Raw genomic sequence first — 21651 nt, forward strand, 5'->3', positions numbered from 1 at the left:
AGAATCCAACAGCATCAGCAGTCCTTCTTCAACCTCTGAATCTGATTTTTGCTCAAGTCCCTCAATTTCAGTCAGAAAATACCTGAAATCACAGAAAAACACACAAACTCATAGTAAAGTCCAGAAATGTGAATTTAACATAAAAACTAATGAAAACATCCCTAAAAGTAACTAGATCCTACTAAAAACATACTAAAAATAATGCCAAAAAGCGTATAAATTATCCGCTCATCACAACACCAAACTTAAATTGTTGCTTGTCCCCAAGCAACGGAAAATCAAATAGGATAAAAAGAAGAGAATATACTATAAATTCCAAACTATCAATGAAACATAGCTCCAATCAAATGAGCGGGACTTATAGCTTTTTGCCTCTTGAATAGTTTTGGCATCTCACTTTATCCATTGAGGTTCAGAATGATTGGCATCTATAGGAACTCAGAGTTTAGATAGTGTTATTGATTCTCCTAGTTCAGTATGATGATTCTTGAACACAGCTGTTTTATGAGTCTTGGCCGTGGCCCTAAGCATTTTGTTTTCTAGTATTACCACCGGATACATAAATGCCACAGACACATAATTGGGTGAACCTTTTCAGATTGTGACTCAGCTTTGCTAAAGTCCCCAATTAGAGGTGTCCAGGGTTCTTAAGCACACTCTTTTTTTGCTTTGGACCTTGACTTTAACCGCTCAGTCTCAAGTTTTCACTTGACACCTTCACGCCACAAGCACATGGTTAGGGACAGCTTGGTTTAGCCGCTTAGACCAGGATTTTATTCCTTTAGGCCCTCCTATCCACTGATGCTCAAAGCCTTGGGATCCTTTTTATTTGCCCTTGACTTTTGGTTTTAAGGGTTATTGGCTTTTTGCTCTTGCCTCTTGGTTTTAAGAGCTTTTGGCTTTTTCTGCTTGCTTTTTCTTTCTATTTTTTTTTTCGCCTTTTTTTTTCAGCAAGCTTTGTTCTTTGCTGCTTTTTCTTGCTTCAAGAATCATTTTTATGATTTTTTAGATTATCAAATAACATGTCTCCTAGTCATCATTCTTTCAAGAGCCAACATATTTAACATTCTTAAAACAACAACTTCAAAAGACATATGCACTGTTCAAACATACATTCAAAAAACAAGAAGCATTGTCACCACATCAATATAATTAAGCTAAGTTCAAGGATAAATTCAAAACTCATGTACTTCTTGTTCTTTTGAATTAAAACATTTTTCATTTAAGAGAGGTGATGGATTCATAGGACATTCATAACTTTAAGACATAGTTATTAACTACTAATGATCATGTAATGAAGACACAAACATGGATAAGCACATAACATAGAAAACAAAAAGCAGAAGAAGTAAGAAAAAGGAATGAATCCACCTTAGTGATGGTGGCGTTTCCTTCTTGAGGAACCAATGATGTCCTTGAGCTCTTCTATGTCTCTTCCTTGTCTTTGTTGCTCCTCCCTCATTGCTTTTTGATCTTCCCTTATTTCATGGAGCATGATGGAGTGCTCTTGATGTTCCACCCTTAATTGTCCCATGTTGGCACATAATTCTCCTAGGGAGGTGTTCATTTGCTCCCAATAGTTTTGTGGAGGACAATGCATTTGAGGCATCTCCGGGATCTCATGGTGATGAGCTTCCTGCGCTTCTTGAGCTCCATGAATGGGCTCTCTTGCTTGCTCCATCTTTTTCTTAGTGATGGGCTTCTCTTCCTTAATAGGAATGTCTCCTTCTATGAAAGCTCCAGCTGAGTAACATAGATGGTAGATAAGATGAGGAAAAGCTAGCCTTGCCATGGGGGATGACTTTTCGGCTATTTTGTAGAGTTCATTAGAGATGACTTCATGAACTTCTATTTCCTCTCCAATCATGATGCTATGAATCATGATGGCCTGATCCACAGTAACTTCAGATCGGTTGCTAGTGGGAATGATTGAGCATTGAATGAACTCCAACCATCCTCTAGCCACAGGCTTGAGGTCCAATCTTCTTAGTTGAACCGGCTTGCCTTTGGAGTCAATCTTCCATTGAGCTCCTTCCACACATATGTCCATAAGGACTTGGTCCAACCTTTGATTAAAGTTGACCCTTCTAGTGTAGGGGCGTTCATCTTCTTGCATCATGGGCAAGTTGAACACCAACCTCACATTCTCCGGACTAAAATCTAAGTATTTTCCCCGAACCATTGTAACGTAGTTCTTTGGATCCGGGTTCTTACTTTGATCATGGTTCTTGGTGATCCATGCATTGGCATAGAACTCTTGAACCATTAGGATGCCGATTTGTTGGATGGGATTTGTTAGAACTTCCCAACCTCTTCTTTGAATTTCATGTCGAATCTCCGGATACTCATTTCTTTTGAGTTTGAAAGGGACCTCGGGGATCACCTTCTTCTTGGCCACAACATCATAGAAGTGGTCTTGATGGGCTTTGGAGATGAACCTTTCCATCTCCCATGACTCGGAGGTGGAAGCCTTTGTCTTCCCTTTCCCCTTTCTAGAGGATTCTCCGGTCTTAGGTGCCATCAATGGTAATGGAAAAACAAAAAGCTTATGCTTTTACCACACCAAACTTAGAATATTGCTCGCCCTCGAGCAATAAAAGAAAGAATAGAGGAAGAAAAGAAGAAAATATGGAGAAGAGGGGTGAAGTGTGTTTCGGCCAAGTAGAGAGGAGAGGGTTGTGTTGTGTGAAAATGAGGAAGAATGGAGGGCTATATATAGGGGAGGGAGGGGAGTTAAGGTTCGGCCATTTATGGTGGGTTTGGGTGGGAAATTGGTTTTGAATTTTGAAGGTAGGTGGAGTTTATGAGGTAGGTTTATGGGGAAGAGTGGATGGATGTGAGTGGTGAAGAGGTGAGGGGGAAGAGAGATTGAGGTGATTGGTGAAGGGTTTTTGGGGAAGGGTGTTTATGGGATTGTGTGAAAGAGAGGTGAGAAGAAGTGAGTGGAGGTAGGTGGGGATCCTGTGGGGTCCACAGATCCTGAGGTGTTCAAGGATTTACACCCTTGCACCAAATTAGGCATGCAAAATGCCCTTGCACGCAACTCTGGGCGTTCAGCGCCAGGTTGGTGCCAATTTTGGGCGTTCAACGCCCATTTGCTGCCATTTCTGGCGTTGAACGCCAGAACCATGCTTGTTCTGGGCGTTCAGCGCCAGGATGCGGCCCATTTTGGGCGTTCAGCGCCAGAACCATGCACTGTTCTGGCGTTGAACGCCAGACAGATGCTCCTTCAGGGTGTGATTTTTCTTCTGCTGTTTTTGATTTTGTTTTTTATTTTTTTGTTTATTTTGTGACTCCAAATGATCATGAACCTATAAAGACATATAACTAAGAAAAATATAGTTAGATAAATAAAAATTGGGTTGCCTCCCAATAAGCGCTTCTTTAATATCAATAGCTTGATAGTGGGCTCTCATGGAGCCTCACAGATGTGCAGAGCTTTGTTGAGACTCTCCAACACCAAACTTAGAGTTTGGATATGGGAGTTCAACACCAAACTTAGAGTTTGGTTGTGGTCTCCCAACACCAAATTTAAAGTTTGACTGTGGAGGCTTTGGTTGACTCTGCTTTGAGAGAAGCTCTTTATGCTTCCTCTCCATGGATGCAGAGAGAGATCCTTGAGTTGTAAACACAAGGGTATCCTCATTTAATTGAAGGATCAATTCTCCTCTGTCCACATCAATCACAGCTCTTGCTGTGGCTAGGAAAGGTCTTCCTAGGATGATGGATTCATCCTCTTCCTTTCCAGTATCCAGGACTATGAAATCAGCAGGGATGTAAAGGCTTTCAACCTTTACTAATACGTCCTCTACTTGTCCATAAGCCTATTTTCTTGAATTATCTGCCATCTCTAATGAGATTTTAGCAGCTTGCACCCCATAGATTCCCAGTTTCTCTATTACAGAGAGGGGCATGAGGTTTATTCCTGAACCAAGGTCACACAGAGCTTTAAAGATCATGGTGCCTATGGTACAAGGTATTATGAACTTTCCAGGATCCTGTCTCTTCTGAGGCAATGTCAGTTGATCCAGATCACTTAGTTCATTGGTGAACAAGGGAGGTTCATCTTCCCAAGTATCAATGCCAAATAATTTGGCATTCAGCTTCATGATTGCACCAAGAAACTTGGCAGTTTGCTCTTCAGTAACATCCTCATTCTCTTCAGAAGAGGAATACTCATCAGAGCTCATGAATGGCATAAGGAGGTTCAATAGAATCTCTATGGTCTCTAGATGAGCCTCAGAGTCCTTTGGTTCCTCAGAGGGAAACTCCTTATTGATCACTGGGCGTCCCAGGAGGTCTTCCTCCTTGGGATTCACGTCCTCTCCTTCCCTTACAGGTTCGGCCATGGTGCTTATGTCAATGGCCTTGCACTCTCCTTTTGGATTCTCTTCTGTATTGCTTGGGAGAGTACTAGGAGGGATTTCAATGATCCTTTTACTCAGCTGGCCCACTTGTGCTTCCAAATTTCTAATGGAAGACCTTGTTTCATTCATGAAACTCACAGTGGCCTTAGATAGATCAGAGACTAAGTTTGCTAAATTAGAAGTATTTTGTTCAAAGTTCTCTGTCTGTTGCTGAGTGGATGATGGAAAAGGTTTATTATTGTTAAACCTGTTTCTTCAACCATTATTAAAGCCTTGTTGAGGCCTTTGATCCTTCCAAGAGAGATTTGGATGATTTCTCTATGATGGATTATAGGTGTTTCCATAAGGTTCACCTAAGTAGTTCACCTCTGCTATTGCAGGGTTCTCAGGATCATAAGCTTCTTCTGCATAAGAAGCTTCTTGAGTACTGTTGGATGCAGCTTGCATTCCATTCAGACTCTGAGAAATTATATTGACTTGCTGAGTCAATATTTTGTTCTGAGCCAATATGGCATTCAGAGTATCAACTTCAATAACTCCCTTCTTCATAGGCGTCCCATTACTCACAGGATTCCTCTCAGAAGTGTACATGAACTGGTTATTAGCAACCATGTCAATGAGTTCTTGAGCTTCTGCAGGCGTTTTCTTTAGGTGAATGGATCCACCTGCAGAAGTATCCAATGACATCTTTGATAGCTCAGATAAACCATCATAGAAGATATCCAGGATGGTCCATTCTGAAAGCATGTCAGAAGGACACTTTTTGGTCAACTGTTTGTATCTTTTCCAAGCTTCATAGAGGGATTCACCTTCTTTCTATCTGGAGGTTTGAACATCAGCTCTAAGCTTGCTCAGCTTTTGAAGAGGAAAGAACTTGGCTAAGAAAGCCATGACCAGCTTATCCCAAGAGTTCAGGCTGTCTTTGGGTTGAGAGTCCAACCATATTCTAGCTCTGTCTCTTACAGCAAAAGGGAAAAGCATGAGCCTGTAGACTTCAGGATCTACTTCATTAGTCTTAACAGTATCACATATCTGCAAGAATTCAGTTAAGAACTGAAAAGGATCTTCAGATGGAAGTCCATGAAACTTGCAGTTCTGCTGCATCAGAGAAACTAGCTGAGGTTTCAGCTCAAAGTTGTTTGCTCCAATGGCAGGAATGGAGATGCTTCTTCCATGTAAATTGGAATTTGGTGCAGTAAAGTCACCAAGCATCCTCCTTGCATTATTATTATTTTCGGCTGCCATCTCCTCTTCCTGTTCGAAAATTTCTGAGAGGTTATCTCTGGATTGTTGTATTTTAGCTTCTCTTAATTTTCTCTTCAGAGTTCTTTCAGGTTCTGGATCTGCTTCAACAAGAATGTTCTTGTCCTTGCTCCTGCTCATATGACAAAGAAGAGGGCACAGAAAAGTAATAATAACAATAGGGGTCCTTTTTACCATAGTATAGAGGTCCCAGTGTGAGTTAGAAGAAAAGAAGAAGAAATTTGAACACAGATGGAAGAGGGGGTTTGAATTTGGGTGAGATGAAGTGTTAGTAGATGAATAGATAATTAGAATGAGATGAGAGAGGAAGAATTTCGAAAATAATTTTTTGAAAAAGAGTTAGTGATTTTCGAAAATGGTTTTTGAAAAAGGTTAGTAATTTTTTTTGAAAATTAAAATAAAAAAATAATTAGTTAATTAAAAAGAAATTTTGAAAAAGAGGGAAGATATTTTCGAAAATTAGAGAGAGAGGGAGTTAGTTAGGTAGTTTTGAAAAAGGTAAGAAACAAACAAAAAGTTAGTTAGTTATTTGAAACAAATTTTGAAAAGATAAGAAGTTAGGAAGTTAGAAAAGATATTTTGAAATCATATTTTTGAAAAAGATAAGATAAGAAGATATTTTTAAAAAGATATGATTGAAATGGGTTTTTGAAAAAGATTTGATTTTTGAAATCACAATTAATGACTTGATTCACAAGAAATCACAAGATATGATTCTAGAACTTAAAGTTTGAATCTTTCTTAACAAGCAAGTAACAAACTTGAAATTTTTTGAATTAAAACATTAATTGTTATTGTTATTTTCGAAAATTTGATATAAAAATAAGAAAAAGATTTTTGAAAAATATTTTTGGAATTTTTGAAAATAACTAAGAAATTTGAAAAAGATTTGATTTTTGAAAAAGATTTTGAAAAGGATAAGATTTTCAAATTGAAAATTTGATTTGACTCATAAGAAACAACTTGATTTTAAAATTTTTTGAAAAAGTCAACTCAATTTTCGAATTTGATGAGAGAAAAAGGGAAATATATTTTTTTGATTTTTGAATTTTTAATGAAAAACATGAAAATGATGCAATGCATGAGAATTTTAGATCAAAACAATGAATGCATGCAAGAATGCTATGAATGTCAAGATGAACACCAAGAACATATTTTTGAAAATTTTTTAATGCAAAGAAAACATGCAAGACAACAAACTTAGAATTCTTTAATGCTTAGACATAAGGAATTCAGGAATGCATATGAAAAACAAGAAAAGACACAAAACATGCAAATGCAAAGATCAAACAAGAAGACTTACCAAGAACAACTTGAAGATCATGAAGAACACTATGAATGCATGAATTTTCGAAAGAATGCAAGATGCACATGCAATTGACACCAAACTTATAACATGACTCAAGACTCAAACAAGAATACAAAAAATATTTTTGATTTTTATGATTTTCTATTTTTTTTGGATTTTTTTTTCGAAAATTATTTGAAAAACAAAAATAAGGATTTCAAAATCTTTAATATGAATTCCAGGAATCTTGTGCTCTCTAGTCTAAAGCTCTAATCAAAGGGTCAGACATGGCTTAATAGCCATTCAAGCTTTAGAATGGATTTACATCCATTGAGGTGATTAGTTGAAGACCAATCCCAAAGGGGTTTGGGTATGGCTTTTCAGCCAGATAGGATTCAACATGTTACCATGAAACTCTAGAATTCATTCTTGAAAGTTTTGAAGCCATAGAATAATTTATTTTTGAAAATATTTTTTTTAAATATTTTTTTTTTTCGAAAACAGATGAGAAAATTTTTTTGAAAGATTTTTGAAAAATTTTTGAAAAGAAAACAAAAAGAAAATTACCTAATCTGAGCAACAAGATGAACCGTCAGTTGTCCAAACTCGAACAATCCCCGGCAACAGCACCAAAAACTTGGTGCGCAGAAATTGTGATTACACTTTGATTATGTAAAATTCATTGCTCTTTCTTTCCCTGGTAATGGTGCCAAAAACATGATGCCAATACCATGGTTCACAACTTCGCACAACTAACCAGCAAGTGCACTGGGTCGTCCAAGTAATACCTTACGTGAGTAAGGGTCGAATCCCACGGAGATTGTTGGCTTGAAGCAAGCTATGGTCATCTTGTAAATCTCAGTCAGGTAGGGTCAAATGTGATTGGATTAGATAATTAAAAGATAAATAATAAAGGATAGAAATACTTATGTAATTCCTTAGTGAGAATTTCAGATAAACGTGTGGAGATGCAATCGTTCCTCTGAACCTCTGCTTTCCTGCTGTCTTCATCCAATCAGTCTTACTCCTTTCGATGGCTGGCTTTATGTAATGCATCACCATTGTCAATGGCTACTTTCGGTCTTCTCTCGGGAAAATGATCCAAATGCCCTGTCACGGCACGGCTAATCGTCTGGAGGCATCACCCTTGTCAATGGTTTACATCCTATCCTCTCAGTGAAAATGGTCAACGCACCCTGTCACGGCACGGCTATTCATCTGTCGGTTCTCGATCATGCTGGAATAGGATTTACTATCCTTTTGCGTTCTGTCACTACGCCCAGCAATCGCGAGTTTGAAGCTCGTCACAGTCATTCAATCATTGAATCCTACTCGGAATACCACAGACAAGGTTTAGAATTTCCGGATTCTCTTGAATGCCGCCATCATTCTAGCTTACACCACAAAGATTCTGATTAAGAGATCTAAGAGATACTCATTCAGTCGAAGGTAGAACGGAAGTGGTTGTCAGGCATGCGTTCATAGGGAATGATGATGATTGTCACGTTCATCACATTCAGGTTGAAGAGCGAATGAATATCTTAGAAGCGAAATAAGATGAATTGAATAGAAAACAGTAGTACTTTGCATTAATCTTTGAGGAACAGCAGAGCTCCACACCTTAATCTATGGAGTGTAGAAACTCTACCGTTGAAAATACATAAGTGATAATGGAGTTCATTGGTCTTGGCCCCAGAGGGGAACCGGAGTAACCAAGACTACTATGATCCGAAGATAAAACTCAGGATGTCAAATACAATAGTGAAATGTCATATTTATAATAAACTAGCTACTAGGGTTTACAGAAGTAAGTAATTGATGCATAAATCCACTTCTGGGGCCCACTTGGTGTGTGCTTAGGCTGAGCTTTGAGTGTTGCACGTGTAGAGGTCCTTCTTGGAGTTGAACGCCAGCTTTTGTGCCAATTTGGGCGTTCAACTCTGGTTTTGGATCCTTTTCTGGCGCTAGACGCCAGAATTGGGCAGAGAACTGGCGTTGAACGCCAGTTTGCGTCATCTAAACTTGGCAAAAGTATGGATTATTATATATTGATGGAAAGCCCTGGATGTGTATATTCCAATGCAATTGGAAGCGTGCCATTTTGAGTTTTGTAGCTCCAGAAAATCCATTTTGAGTGCAGGGAGGTCCGAATCCAACAGCATCAGCAGTCCTTCTTCAACCTCTGAATCTGATTTTTGCTCAAGTCCCTCAATTTCAGTCAGAAAATACCTGAAATCACAGAAAAACACACAAACTCATAGTAAAGTCCAGAAATGTGAATTTAACATAAAAACTAATGAAAACATCCCTAAAAGTAACTAGATCCTACTAAAAACATACTAAAAACAGTAACAAAAAGCGTATAAATTATCTGCTCATCAGCCTTAAATCCACAGGAAGAGGAAGCACTTATTCAAGTGCTAAGGACACACAAGACAGCTCTTGGGTGGTCCATAGGTGACCTTAAGGGCATAAGCCCAGCTAGATGCATGCACAAAATCCTATTGGAGGATAATGTTAAACCAGTGGTTCAACCACAGAGGCGGCTAAATCCAGTAATGAAGGAAGTGGTGCAGAAAGAGGTCACCAAATTACTAGAGGCTGGGATTATTTATCCTATTTCTGATAGCCCCTGGGTGAGCCCTGTCCAAGTCGTCCCAAAAAAGGGAGGCATGACATTGATTCATAATGAAAAAAATGAACTGGTTCCTACAAGAACAGTTACAGGGTGGTGCATGTGCATTGACTACAGAAGGCTCAATAAAGCCACCAGAAAGGATCATTTTCCTTTACCATTCATAGACCAGATGCTAGAAAGACTGGCAGGTCATGATTATTACTGCTTTTTGGATGGCTACTCAGGCTATAATCAGATTGCAGTAGATCCCCAGGATCAAGAGAAAACAGCATTCACATGTCCATCTGGAGTGTTTGCTTATAGAAGGATGCCATTTGGGCTGTGTAATGCGCCTGTAACCTTCCAGAGATGCATGCTCTCTATTTTCTCTGATATGGTGGAAAAATTTCTGGAAGTCTCCATGGATGACTTCTCAGTATATGGAGACTCATTCAGCTCCTGTCTTGATCACCTGAAACTTGTTCTAAAGAGATGCCAAGAGACCAACCTAGTTTTGAACTGGAAAAAATGTCACTTCATGGTGACTGAAGGGATTGTCCTTGGGCATAAAATCTCAAACAAGGGAATAGAGGTGGATCAAGCAAAAATAGAGGTAATTGAAAAATTACCACCACCTGCCAATGTTAAGGCAATCAGAAGCTTTCTGGGGCATGCAGGATTCTATAGGAGGTTTATAAAGGATTTTTCAAAAATCGCAAAACCTCTAAGAAATCTACTAGCTTTTGACACGCCATTTGTGTTTGACACTGAGTGTCTGCAGGCGTTTGAAACGCTGAAAGCTAAGCTGGTCACAGCACCAGTTATTTCTGCACCAGACTGGACATTACCATTTGAGCTAATGTGTGATGCCAGTGATCACGCCATTGGTGCAGTATTGGGACAGAGGCATGACAAGCTTCTGCATGTCATTTATTATGCTAGTCGCGTTTTAAATAATGCCCAGAAAAATTACACAACCACAGAAAAAGAATTACTTGCAGTGGTTTATGCCATTGCAAGTTCAGATCATACTTAGTAGGATCAAAAGTGATTATGTATACTGACCATGCTGCTCTTAAATATCTACTCACAAAACAGGATTCAAAACCCAGGCTCATCAGATGGGTGTTGCTTCTGCAAGAGTTTGATATAGAAATAAGAGACAGAAAAGGGACAGAGAACCAAGTGGCTGATCACCTGTCCTGGATAGAGCCAGTAGAAGGGACGTCCCTCTCCTCTCTTGAGATCTCTGAGACTTTTCCGGATGAGCATTTATTTTCCATTCAGGAAACACCATGGTTTGCCGATATTGCAAACTATAAAGCTGCAAGGTTCATACCCAAAGAGTACAACAGGCAACAAAAGAAAAAATTAATCACGGATGCAAAGTACTACTTGTGGGATGAACCCTATCTCTTTAAGAGATATGCAGACGGAATAATCCGTAGGTGTGTTCCTAGAGAAGAAGCACAGAGGATCCTATGGCATTACCATGGATCTCAATATAGAGACCATTTCGGAGGTGAGCAAACAGCCACCAAGGTCCTCCAATGTGGCTTCTATTGGCCCACACTCTATAGAGATTCCTGAGAGTTTGTACGTAATTGTGACAGTTGCCAAAGAGCTGGTAATCTGCCTCATGGTTACGCCATGCCTCAACAAGGAATCTTGGAGATTGAGTTGTTTGACGTATGGGGAATTAACTTCATGGGACCTTTCCCACCATCATTCTCAAACACTTATATTTTGGTGGCAGTTGACTATGTATCAAAATGGGTTGAGGCCATTGCCACACCCACCAATGATACTAAAACAGTGCTGAAGTTCCTCCAAAAACATATCTTTAGCAGGTTTGGTGTCCCTAGAGTACTAACCAGTGATGGGGGCACTCACTTCTGCAACAAACAGCTTTACTCTGCCATGGTCCGGTATGGGATTCGCCACAAGGTGGCGACTCCATATCATCCAGAGACTAATGGTCAAGCTGAAGTCTCTAACAGAGAGCTAAAAAGAATCCTAGAACGGACTGTAAGTACCCGTAGAAAGGATTGGGCAAGAAGCTTGGATGATGCTCTGTGGGCATACAGAACAGCATTCAAGACTCCTATAGGGACCTCTCCATACCAACTTGTGTATGGTAAGGCATGTCACCTGCCCGTGGAACTGGAACATAAAGCCTACTAGGCAACCAGATTCTTAAACTTTGATGCCAAATTAGCTGGAGAAAAAAGATTGCTCCAGCTAAATGAGCTAGAGGAATTCAGATTCATTGCTTTCGAAAATGCCAAGCTTTATAAAGAAAAATAAAAAAAATGGCATGACAGGAAGCTGTCATCTAGAATCTTTGAACCAGGACAAAAGGTTCTGTTGTTTAACTCTAGGCTCAGGCTATTCCCCGGGAAACTGAAGTCCCGGTGGAGGGGACCATATGTGATTACAAGTGTATCACCATATGGTTATGTGGAGCTTCAAGATATTGATTTTGATAAGAAGTTCATTGTTAATGGACAGAGAATCAAGCACTATCTTGAAGGCAATGTTGAGCAAGAGTGCTCAAGGCTGAAGCTAGATTAAAAGCTCAGCAAAGTCCAGCTAAAGACAATAAAGAAGCGCTTGCTGGGAGGCAACCCAGCCATGGGGCATCACTTCCTCTAAGCATTTTGCCCTATTCTTGATTTTATTTGTTTATATAAAGTTCACTGATCCTAAGGAAAAGAGTCAATTGTATAAGTTCACAGGGTTACAGAAGGATTCTGCACCCAAAATAGAGAAAAAGAGCTCACTGGCAAGAAAACGCCAGTAAAAGTCTGTTTTGGGCGTTCAACGCCCAACAGAAGCATCCACTGGGCGTTGAACGCCAGTGAGGATAGCCATCTGGGCGTTAAACACCAGAAAGAAGCTCTTTCTGGGCGTTTAACGCCAGATTTACAGCATTCTGGGCGTTCAGAAAAACACCCAGTAACAAAGGACTTCCTGGCATTCAACGCCAGAAAGAAGCAGCAGTTGGGCGTTGAACGCCCAGGAGAGGCAGCATTTGGGCGTTGAACGCCCAAAACATACAGCGTTTGGGCGTTCAAACGCCAGGATGGTGGGGAGGAGGTAAATACATTTTTTCTTCATATTTTTCATTTTAATTTTGATTTTCATGCTTCAATTCATGATTTCTTACATAAACATGTTAAGAACCCTGATTTCTAAAATTCCTAATTTCCAAAAATCCTATTTTAAAAATATCAAATGTATCTTAATCCATAAGCACCAACCCTTTTTATCCAATTCAACTCTTTTTCAAAATTTTCAAAACAAATCCATCTCTTTTCATTCAAAAATCTTTTCAACTAATTAATATCTTTTTCAAATCTCCACATTATCTTTTTCAAAATTTAGATTTATCTTTTTCAAAAATCTTTTATATCTTTTCAATTTTAAACTATATCATCTCTTATCATATCTTCTATCCCATCTTTTCCAAATCAATCTTTTTTATCATATCTCTTCTAAATTTTCGAACCCACCCCCCTCCCTTTAAATATGGGTTCGGCCTCCCTCCCCTTCCATCAACAATTGCACCTAGCTCTCCTTCTATCCCTCTCCTTTCTTTTCTTTTGCTTGAGGACAAGTAAACCTCTAAGTTTGGTGTGTTTATCCGTGATCACTAAGATCATGGCTCCTAAGGGAAAACAACCCACTTCAAGAGGCAAGAAAGAGAGTGTTCCAAAACCACTTTGGAATCAAGGGAAGTTCTTATCTAAAGAACATTCAGACCATTATTACAAAATAATGGGTCTAAGATCAGTGATCTTGGAAGTTAGATTCGATCTGAAAGAAGACGAATATCTGGAGATCCAGGAGCAAATTTGAATCAGGAACTGGGAGGTCCTAGCTAATCCTGAAACGAAAGTGGGAAGGAATATGGTCCCGGAGTTCTATGCTAATATGTGGCAGACAGACAAGCAAAAACTATCTGGAACTGCTTTCTATGAATACCGGACCGTGGTCAGAGGAAAGATTGTTCATACCAACCCTGACAAGATCAGGGAGATCTTAAAGCTACCTCAGCTGAAAGATGATCCAGACTCTTTCAACAGGAGAATGATGAGAACAGACAAGGGCCTGGATAAGATTCTAGAGGATATATGTATCCCTGGAGCCAGGTGGACCACCAGCACGAAGGGTGTCCGAAATCAACTCAAAAGAGAAGATCTCAAACCAGTCGCCAGAGGATGGCTGGACTTCATTGGGCATTCTCTGCTGCCCACTAGCAACCGTTCTAAAGTCACTGTTAGAAGAGCAGTGATGATCCATTGCATCATGATGGGAAAAGAAGTGGAAGTTCATCAACTGATTTCAACTGAATTCTACAAAATTGCTAACAAAAATTCTAAAGAGGCCAGGTTGGCTTACCCAAGCTTGATTTCTCTGCTCTGCAAGGACGCTGGAGTAAGGATGGGAATAACTGAGTATATCTCAGTCGAGAAACCAATCACCAAGGCATCAATGGAAAAACAACAAGCACAGGATGATCCCATCAAGAAGAAAACACAGGAATTTCTCCCAGAAATCCCTCAATCTGAATACTGGGAGTATCTTGAAACATCAGTTACCAAAATGCAAGAAGCTATAGAACAAATAATAAAATAACAGAAGGAACAAAGTCAAATTCTTTGCTATTTGATTAAAGAACAAGAGGAGCAAGGGCGTGACTTGAGGGAATTGAAGCGCCAGAAGTTATCTCCTGAAGGACCAAGCACCCCATAGATCCGAGGAACATCCACTTCCCAGAACAAAGGTTGTTAAATTCCAATTTCTGCTTTAACTCTGTGATAGTTGTCGTTATAGGAGTTTACCTTAGGAGTCATATAGTAGTAATTAGTATCTATTTTGATTTTATCTCCAATTAAGTTATAGTCTATTTTTCTCATCATCAGCAAACTTGAATAAAATAGTAGATCTTTTGAATAAGAGGCAATAAAATTTCGAGTTTTTAATAATAAAAATTCTAATTAGTTACATGTGGTGGTAATGCTTTCTGTCTTCTGAATGAATGCTTGAACAGTGCATATGTCTTTTGAATTTGTTGTTTAAGACTGTTAAATATGTTGGCTCTTGAAAGAATGATGAACATGAGACATGTTATTGATAATCTGAAAAATCATAAAAATGATTCTTGAAGCAAGAAAAAGCAGCAAAGAACAAAGCTGGCAGAAAATATATATATATAGAAAGAAAAAGAGAAAGCAAGCAGAAAAAGCCAATAGCCCTTTAAACCAAAAGGCAAGGGTAATAAAAAGGATCCCAAGGCTCTGAGCATCAGTTGATAGGAGGGCCTAAGGGAATAAAATCCTGGCCTAAGCGGCTAAACCAAGCTGTCCCTAACCATGTGCTTGTGGCGTGAAGGTGTCAAGTGAAAACTTGAGACTGAGCGGTTAAAGTCAAGGTCCAAAGCAAAAAGAAGAGTGTGCTTAAGAACTCTGGACACCTCTAATTGGGGACTTTAGCAAAGCTGAGTCATAATCTAAAAGGTTCACCCATTTATGTGTCTGTGGCATTTATGTATCCGGTAGTAACACTGGAAAACAAAGTGCTTAGGGCCACGGCCAAGACTGATAAAATAGCTGTGTTCAAGAATCATCATACTGAAATAGGAGAATCAATAACACTATCTAAATTCTAGGTTCCTATAGATGCCAATCACTCTAAGCTTCAATGGATAAAGTGAGATGCCAAAACTGTTCGGAAGCAAAAAAAAAGCTACTAGTCCTGCTCATCTAATTAGAATCTGAGCTTCACTCAAAAACTCTGAGATATTATTGCTTCTCAACCTATTAGTCTTCTATTTTATTTATCTAGTTGCTTGAGGACAAGCAACAGTTTAAGTTTGGTGTTGTGATGAGCGGATATTTTATACGCTTTTTGGGGTTATTTTCATATAGTTTTTAGTATGTTCTAGTTAGTTTTTAGTTTATTTTCATTAGTTTTTAGGAAAAATTCATATTTCTGGACTTTACTATGAGTTGTGTGTTTTTCTGTAATTTCAGGTATTTTCTGGCTGAAATTGAGGGAGCTGAGCAAAAATATGATTCAGGCTGAAAAAGGACTGCTGATGCTGTTGGATTCTGACCTCCCTGCACTCAAAATGGCATTTCTGGAGCTACAGAACCCCAAATGGCGCGCTTCCAATTGTGTTGGAAAGTGGACATCCAGAGCTTTCCAGAAATATATAATAGTCCATACTTTGCTCAAGGATAGATGATGTAAACTGCTGTTCAACGCCAGCTCTCTGCCCAATTCTGGCGTCCAGCGCCAGAAACAAGCTGCAAGTTGGAGTTCAACGCCAGAAAAGGATCCAAAGCTGGCGTTGAACGCCCAAAACAGCCCCAGGCACGTGAAAGCTTTAGTCTCAGCCCCAGCACACACCAAGTGGGCCCCAGAAGTAGATTTCTGCACTATCTGTTCTAGTTTACTCATTTTCTATAAACCTAGGTTACTAGTTTAGTATTTAAACAACTTTTGGGGATTTATTTTGTATCTCATGACATTTTAGATCTGAACTTTGTAACTTTTGACGGCATGAGTCTCTAAACTCCATTGTTGGGGGTGAGGATCTCTGTTGTGTCTCGATGAATTAATGCAAGTATTTCTGTTTTCCGTTCAAACATGCGTGTTCCTATCTAAGATATCCATTCGCACCTCATTATGGAGAAGGTGATGATCCATGACACTCATCACCTTCCTCACTCCATGAACGTGTATCTGACAGTCACTTCCGTTCTACATCAGATTGAATGAATATCTCTTAGATTCCTTAATCAGAATCTCCGTGGTATAAGCTAGATTGATGGCAGCATTCATGAGAATCCGGAAAGTCTAAACCTTGTCTGTGGTATTCCGAGTAGGATTCTGGGATTGAATGGCTGTGACGAACTTCAAACTCACGAGTGCTGGGCGTAGTGACAGATGCAAAAGGATAGTAAATCCTATTCCGGTATGATTGAGAACCTGCAGATGATTAGCCGTGCGGTGACAGCGCACTTGGACCCTTTTCACTGGAAGGATGGATGGTAGCCATTGATAACGGTGATCCACCAACATACAGCTTGCCATAGGAGGACGTGCATGCGTGAATCAAAAACAGAGGAAAGCAGAATTTCAGAAGATAAAGCATCTCCAAAACTCCAACATATTCTCCATTACTGCATAACAAGTAACTTTTACTTTATGCTCCCTTGTTCATTTGCAAGTCAATTGATAACCACCAATTAATATCCTGACTGAGAATTACAAGATAACCATAGCTTGCTTCAAACCAACAATCTCCGTGGGATCGACCCTTACTCACGTAAGGTATTACTTGGACGACCCAGTGCACTTGCTGGTTAGTGGTACGAGTTGTGAAACGTGTTATTCATAATTCGTGCACCACATACCAAACAATCACATAGATGCATATGATGCATGGCTGTCCTAGTGGTTGATGAGTCTCGTCTGTCAGTTATAAAGCCAACCCGACAAGTCCTGGTAGCTAACCATTGGACTGTCTCTCTGTTGTGCATCCCCAACTCGAGTAATTCACAATCATAATCATAATCAAATAACACCCACACTGGTGTTTATACACGGGGACGAACTCATCCAAAACTTTCACAGTGGCCGGCCATACTTAAGACATAGGCTCAGCAGAGTATCGAGTCTCAACCTAGAGCACGTGGTGGCTAGCCACTGCTTTCACCCAGGGAAACTTGTATCTCAGATAGTTGGAAGTGCATCAAATCACATTATCAATCAACAATCATAAACATATATGTACTCAACCATGAATCAATATTTATCACAGTGGTGCACGAAATTGTGATCTCAGGCAACAGCGCCAAAAACTCTGTGTGCATGTCTTAATAAATCTTTTTTAATTCACAACTTCGATACAACTAACCAGCAAGTGCACTGGGTCGTCCAAGTAATAAACCTTACGTGAGTAAGGGTCGATCCCACGGAGATTGTTGGTATGAAGCAAGCTATGGTCATCTTGTAGATCTCAGTCAGGCGGATATAAAATAGTTATGGAGTTTTCGAAAATTTATAATAAATAAATAGAAAATAAAGGTAGAAACACTTACGTATATCATTGGTGAGAATTTCAGATAAGCGTATGGAGATGCTTTCGTTCCTCTGAACTTCTGCTTTCCTGCTGTCTTCATCCAATCAGTCCTACTCCTTTCCATGGCTGGCTTTATGTAAGGACATCATCATTGTCAATGGCTACTTTTCATCTTCTCTGTGAAAATGGTCCGATGCGCTGTCACTGCATGGCTAATCATCTGGAGGCATCACCGTGGTAAATGGCTGCATCCTATCCTCTTGTGAAAATGGTCCAAATGCTCTGTCACGGCACAGATAATCATCTGAGGTTCTCGATCATACTGGAATAGGATTCACCGTCCTTTTGCGTCTGTCACTACGCCCAGCACTCGCGAGTTTGAAGTTCGTCACAGTCATTCAATCCCAGAATCCTACTCGGAATACCACAGACAAGGTTTAGACTTTCCGAATTCTCATGAATGCCGCCATCAATCTAGCTTATACCACGAAGATTCTGATTAAGAGATCCAAGAGATACTCATTCAATCTAAGGTGGAACGGAAGTGGTTGTCAGGCATGCGTTCGTAGGGGAATGATGATGATTGTCACGTTCATCACATTCATATTGAAGTGCGAATGAATATCTTAGAAGCGGAATAAGTTGAATTGAATAGAAAAATAGTAGTACTTTGCATTAATTCATGAGGAACAGCAGAGCTCCACACCTTAATCTATGGAGTGTAGAAACTCTACCGTTTGAAAATACATAAGTGAAAGGTTCAGGCATGGCCGAATGGCCAGCCCCCAAAACATGATCACAGGATCAAAAATACAATCCAGGATCTTCAAAAAGATGATAAGATCCAAATACAATAGTAAAAAGTCCTATTTATACTAAACTAGTTACTAGGGTTTACAAAAGTAAGTAATTGATGCATAAATCCACTTCTGGGACTCACTTGGTGTGTGCTTGGGCTGAGCTTTAGCTTTCCACGTGCAGAGGCTTCTTTTGGAGTTAAACGCCAAGTTGTAACGTGTTTTTGGCGTTCAACTCTGGTTCGTGACGTGTTTCTGGCGTTTAACTCCAGACAGTAGCGTAGAACTGGTGTTCAACGCCCTTTTTGCATCGTCTAAACTCAATTATGGACTATTATACATTGCTGGAAAGCCCTGGATGTCTATTTGCCAACGCAATTGGAAGCGCGCCATTTTGAGTTCTGTAGCTCCAAAAAATCTACTTTGAGTGCAGGGAGGTCAGAATCCAACAACATCAGCAGTCCTTCTTCAACCTCTGAATATGATTTTTGCTCAAGTCCCTCAATTTCAGCCAGAAATTACCTGAAATCATAGAAAAATACACAAACTTATAGTAAAGTCCAGAAATGTGAATTTAACATAAAAACTAATGAAAACATCCCTAAAAGTAACTAGATCCTACTAAAAATATACTAAAAACAATGACAAAAAGCGTATAAATTATCCGCTCATCACAACACCAAACTTAAATTGTTGCTTGTCCCCAAGCAACTGAAAATCAAATAGGATAAAAAAAAAAAGAAAATATACTATAAATTCCAAACTATCAATGAAACATAGCTCCAATCAGATGAGCGGGACTTGTAGTTTTTTGCCTCTTGAATAGTTTTGGCATCTCACTTTATCTATTGAGGTTCAGAATGATTGGCATCTATATGAACTCAGAGTTCAGATAGTGTTATTGATTCTCCTAGTTCAGTATGTTGATTCTTGAACATAGCTACTTTATGAGTCTTGGCCGTTGCCCTAAGCACTTTGTTTTCCAGTATTACCACCGGATACATAAATGCCACAGACACATAACTGGGTGAACCTTTTCAGATTGTGACTCAGCTTTGCTAAAGTCCCCAATTAGAGGTGTCCAGGGTTCTTAAGCACACTCTTCTTTTGCTTTGGACCTTGACTTTAACCGCTCAGTCTCAAGTTTTCACTTTAACCGCTCACTTGAGAGGATTATAGTCACATATCCATCCAAACCCAATTTGGTCCAGCATGAGAAAGCATTTCTAGCTTGATCTCTTCATTCCTCTTTCAAGGTTCTGAAGAGATCCAAGTATGAATAGTTTCTTTTCCAAGATCACTACCCAATTAGATGAAGATCAAAAGCTTTCAAGTAAAATCAAGAGAAAAGATAGAAGAAGGATAATGAAAACTAGTATTGATCCATCAAATTACAACAGAGCTCCCTAACCCAATGAAAGGGGTTTAGTTTTTCATAGCTCTGGAAAATGAAAACAAAGATGGAGAATACATGATGAAAACTAGAAGTACAGAGAAAGTAAATACAGAGAGTAGTTCTATGCCAAGAGGCTCCCTATAATTTCCAACTCCCTGGAACTCCCAAAATAATTCAAAGCTACTCCTATATATACTACTCTTCTCATCTTCTAGTTGGCTCTTCAAGTCTTGGGCCTTTGGATCTTGAGTTTGAAGCAGTTCTTTTCTTCATTTGGGCTTGGCTTTACTTGCAGAGAGAAAGTGTGAAGTGGGCAGAGACTTTAGCTCAGGGCGTTAGGGGTGTTAACGTTTAGTGAAAATATGAGTTCGAGAACGTTAGTGACAATCAACTTTCTCACTAACGTTCCTAAGTAAAAGCCACGTTAACTTTTACATTAGTGGCACAAACATTGCCACTAACGTTGCCTCTAGGTCCTTCGCACACGTTATTGGGACTTAACTTTCCCAATAACGTTGAAAAGCCCCCTTTGCTCCTACGTTAGAGCCCACGTTAACTTAGTTAACGTGGCTCTTTAACGTGGGCTTGCCATCCTTCGAGAATGTTAGTGACATTCAACATTGTCACTAACGTTCCAATGTGCCCCCATGTCTCACGTTAGAGCCCACGTTAACTTAGTTAACGTGGCTCTTTAACGTGGCATTGCTTAGCCATCCCCAACGTTAGTGACAATGTTGAGTGTCACTAACATTGGCTCATCATTTACTCATCCACATTAGCTTCCACGTTAACTAAGTTAACGTGGGAGTTAACGTGGCTCACAGTGGCTTGTGTGGCTCCTTCTAACGTTAGTGACAATGTTGAGTGTCACTAACATTGGCCATCACCTTCTTCTTTCACGTTAGCCTCCACGTTAACTAAGTTAACGTGGAAGTCAACGTGGCTCCTTGGGGTTGTGTGGTTGCTTCCAACGTTAGTGACAATGTTGGGTGTCACTAACGTTGTTGACCACCCTTGCCTCTTCACGTTAGGTCCCACGTTAACCAAGTTAACATGGGAGTTAACGTGGGATTGTGCACTTAGGCCAACGTTAGTGACAATGTTGAATGTCACTAACGTTTTCTTCCTTTCCCCCTTTTAACGTTAGAGGCCACGTTAACTAAGTTAACGTGGACTCTAACGTGGCCACTTATGAGCATTGGCCAACGTTAGTGATAATGTTAAGTGTCACTAACGTTGGCTCGAATTTCCTTCTTCACATTAGAGTTCACGTTAACTTAGTTAACATGACTCTTAACGTGGGTAATGATGGCTTCGAGAGCGTTATTGGCAGTCACTTTTCTCATTAACTTTGCAAGTTACCTCCCATTCCTTGCTTCCTTTGGTCCTGAAATCAGGCAATAGAGTGCATCAAAGTTCTAGTCTAAGTCATGGGTAATGCAGCATATAATTTGTCACTAAACTCATGCAAAATCCTCATGAAATCATGTAAAATGCACAATGTATGCTTGAATCCAGGTGTAAGTGAATATCTACCCAAAACTAGCTTATTTCCTAAGAAAATGCATGAAACTACCCTAAAAACAGTAAAGAAAAGGTCAGTGAAACTGGCCAAAATGCCCTGACATCATACCCATGGACCAAAGAGGCAAGATTAAGCCTTCCCTTCAAGCTAATGGATCCTATAACACTACAAGAAAATAAGCTTTCTGCCACGCTTTTAAAGCGTGCTGAAAAGTGCTAAAAAGGGTGCCGACAGCTTTTCGCCACGCTTTTTGAGCTATCGGCACGCTTTTAAAAGAGTCACATCTGCGAGCGTACCGGTTGC

Source organism: Arachis hypogaea, chromosome 11 (assembly GCF_003086295.3).
Source record: "Arachis hypogaea cultivar Tifrunner chromosome 11, arahy.Tifrunner.gnm2.J5K5, whole genome shotgun sequence".
NCBI lineage: Eukaryota > Viridiplantae > Streptophyta > Magnoliopsida > Fabales > Fabaceae > Arachis > Arachis hypogaea.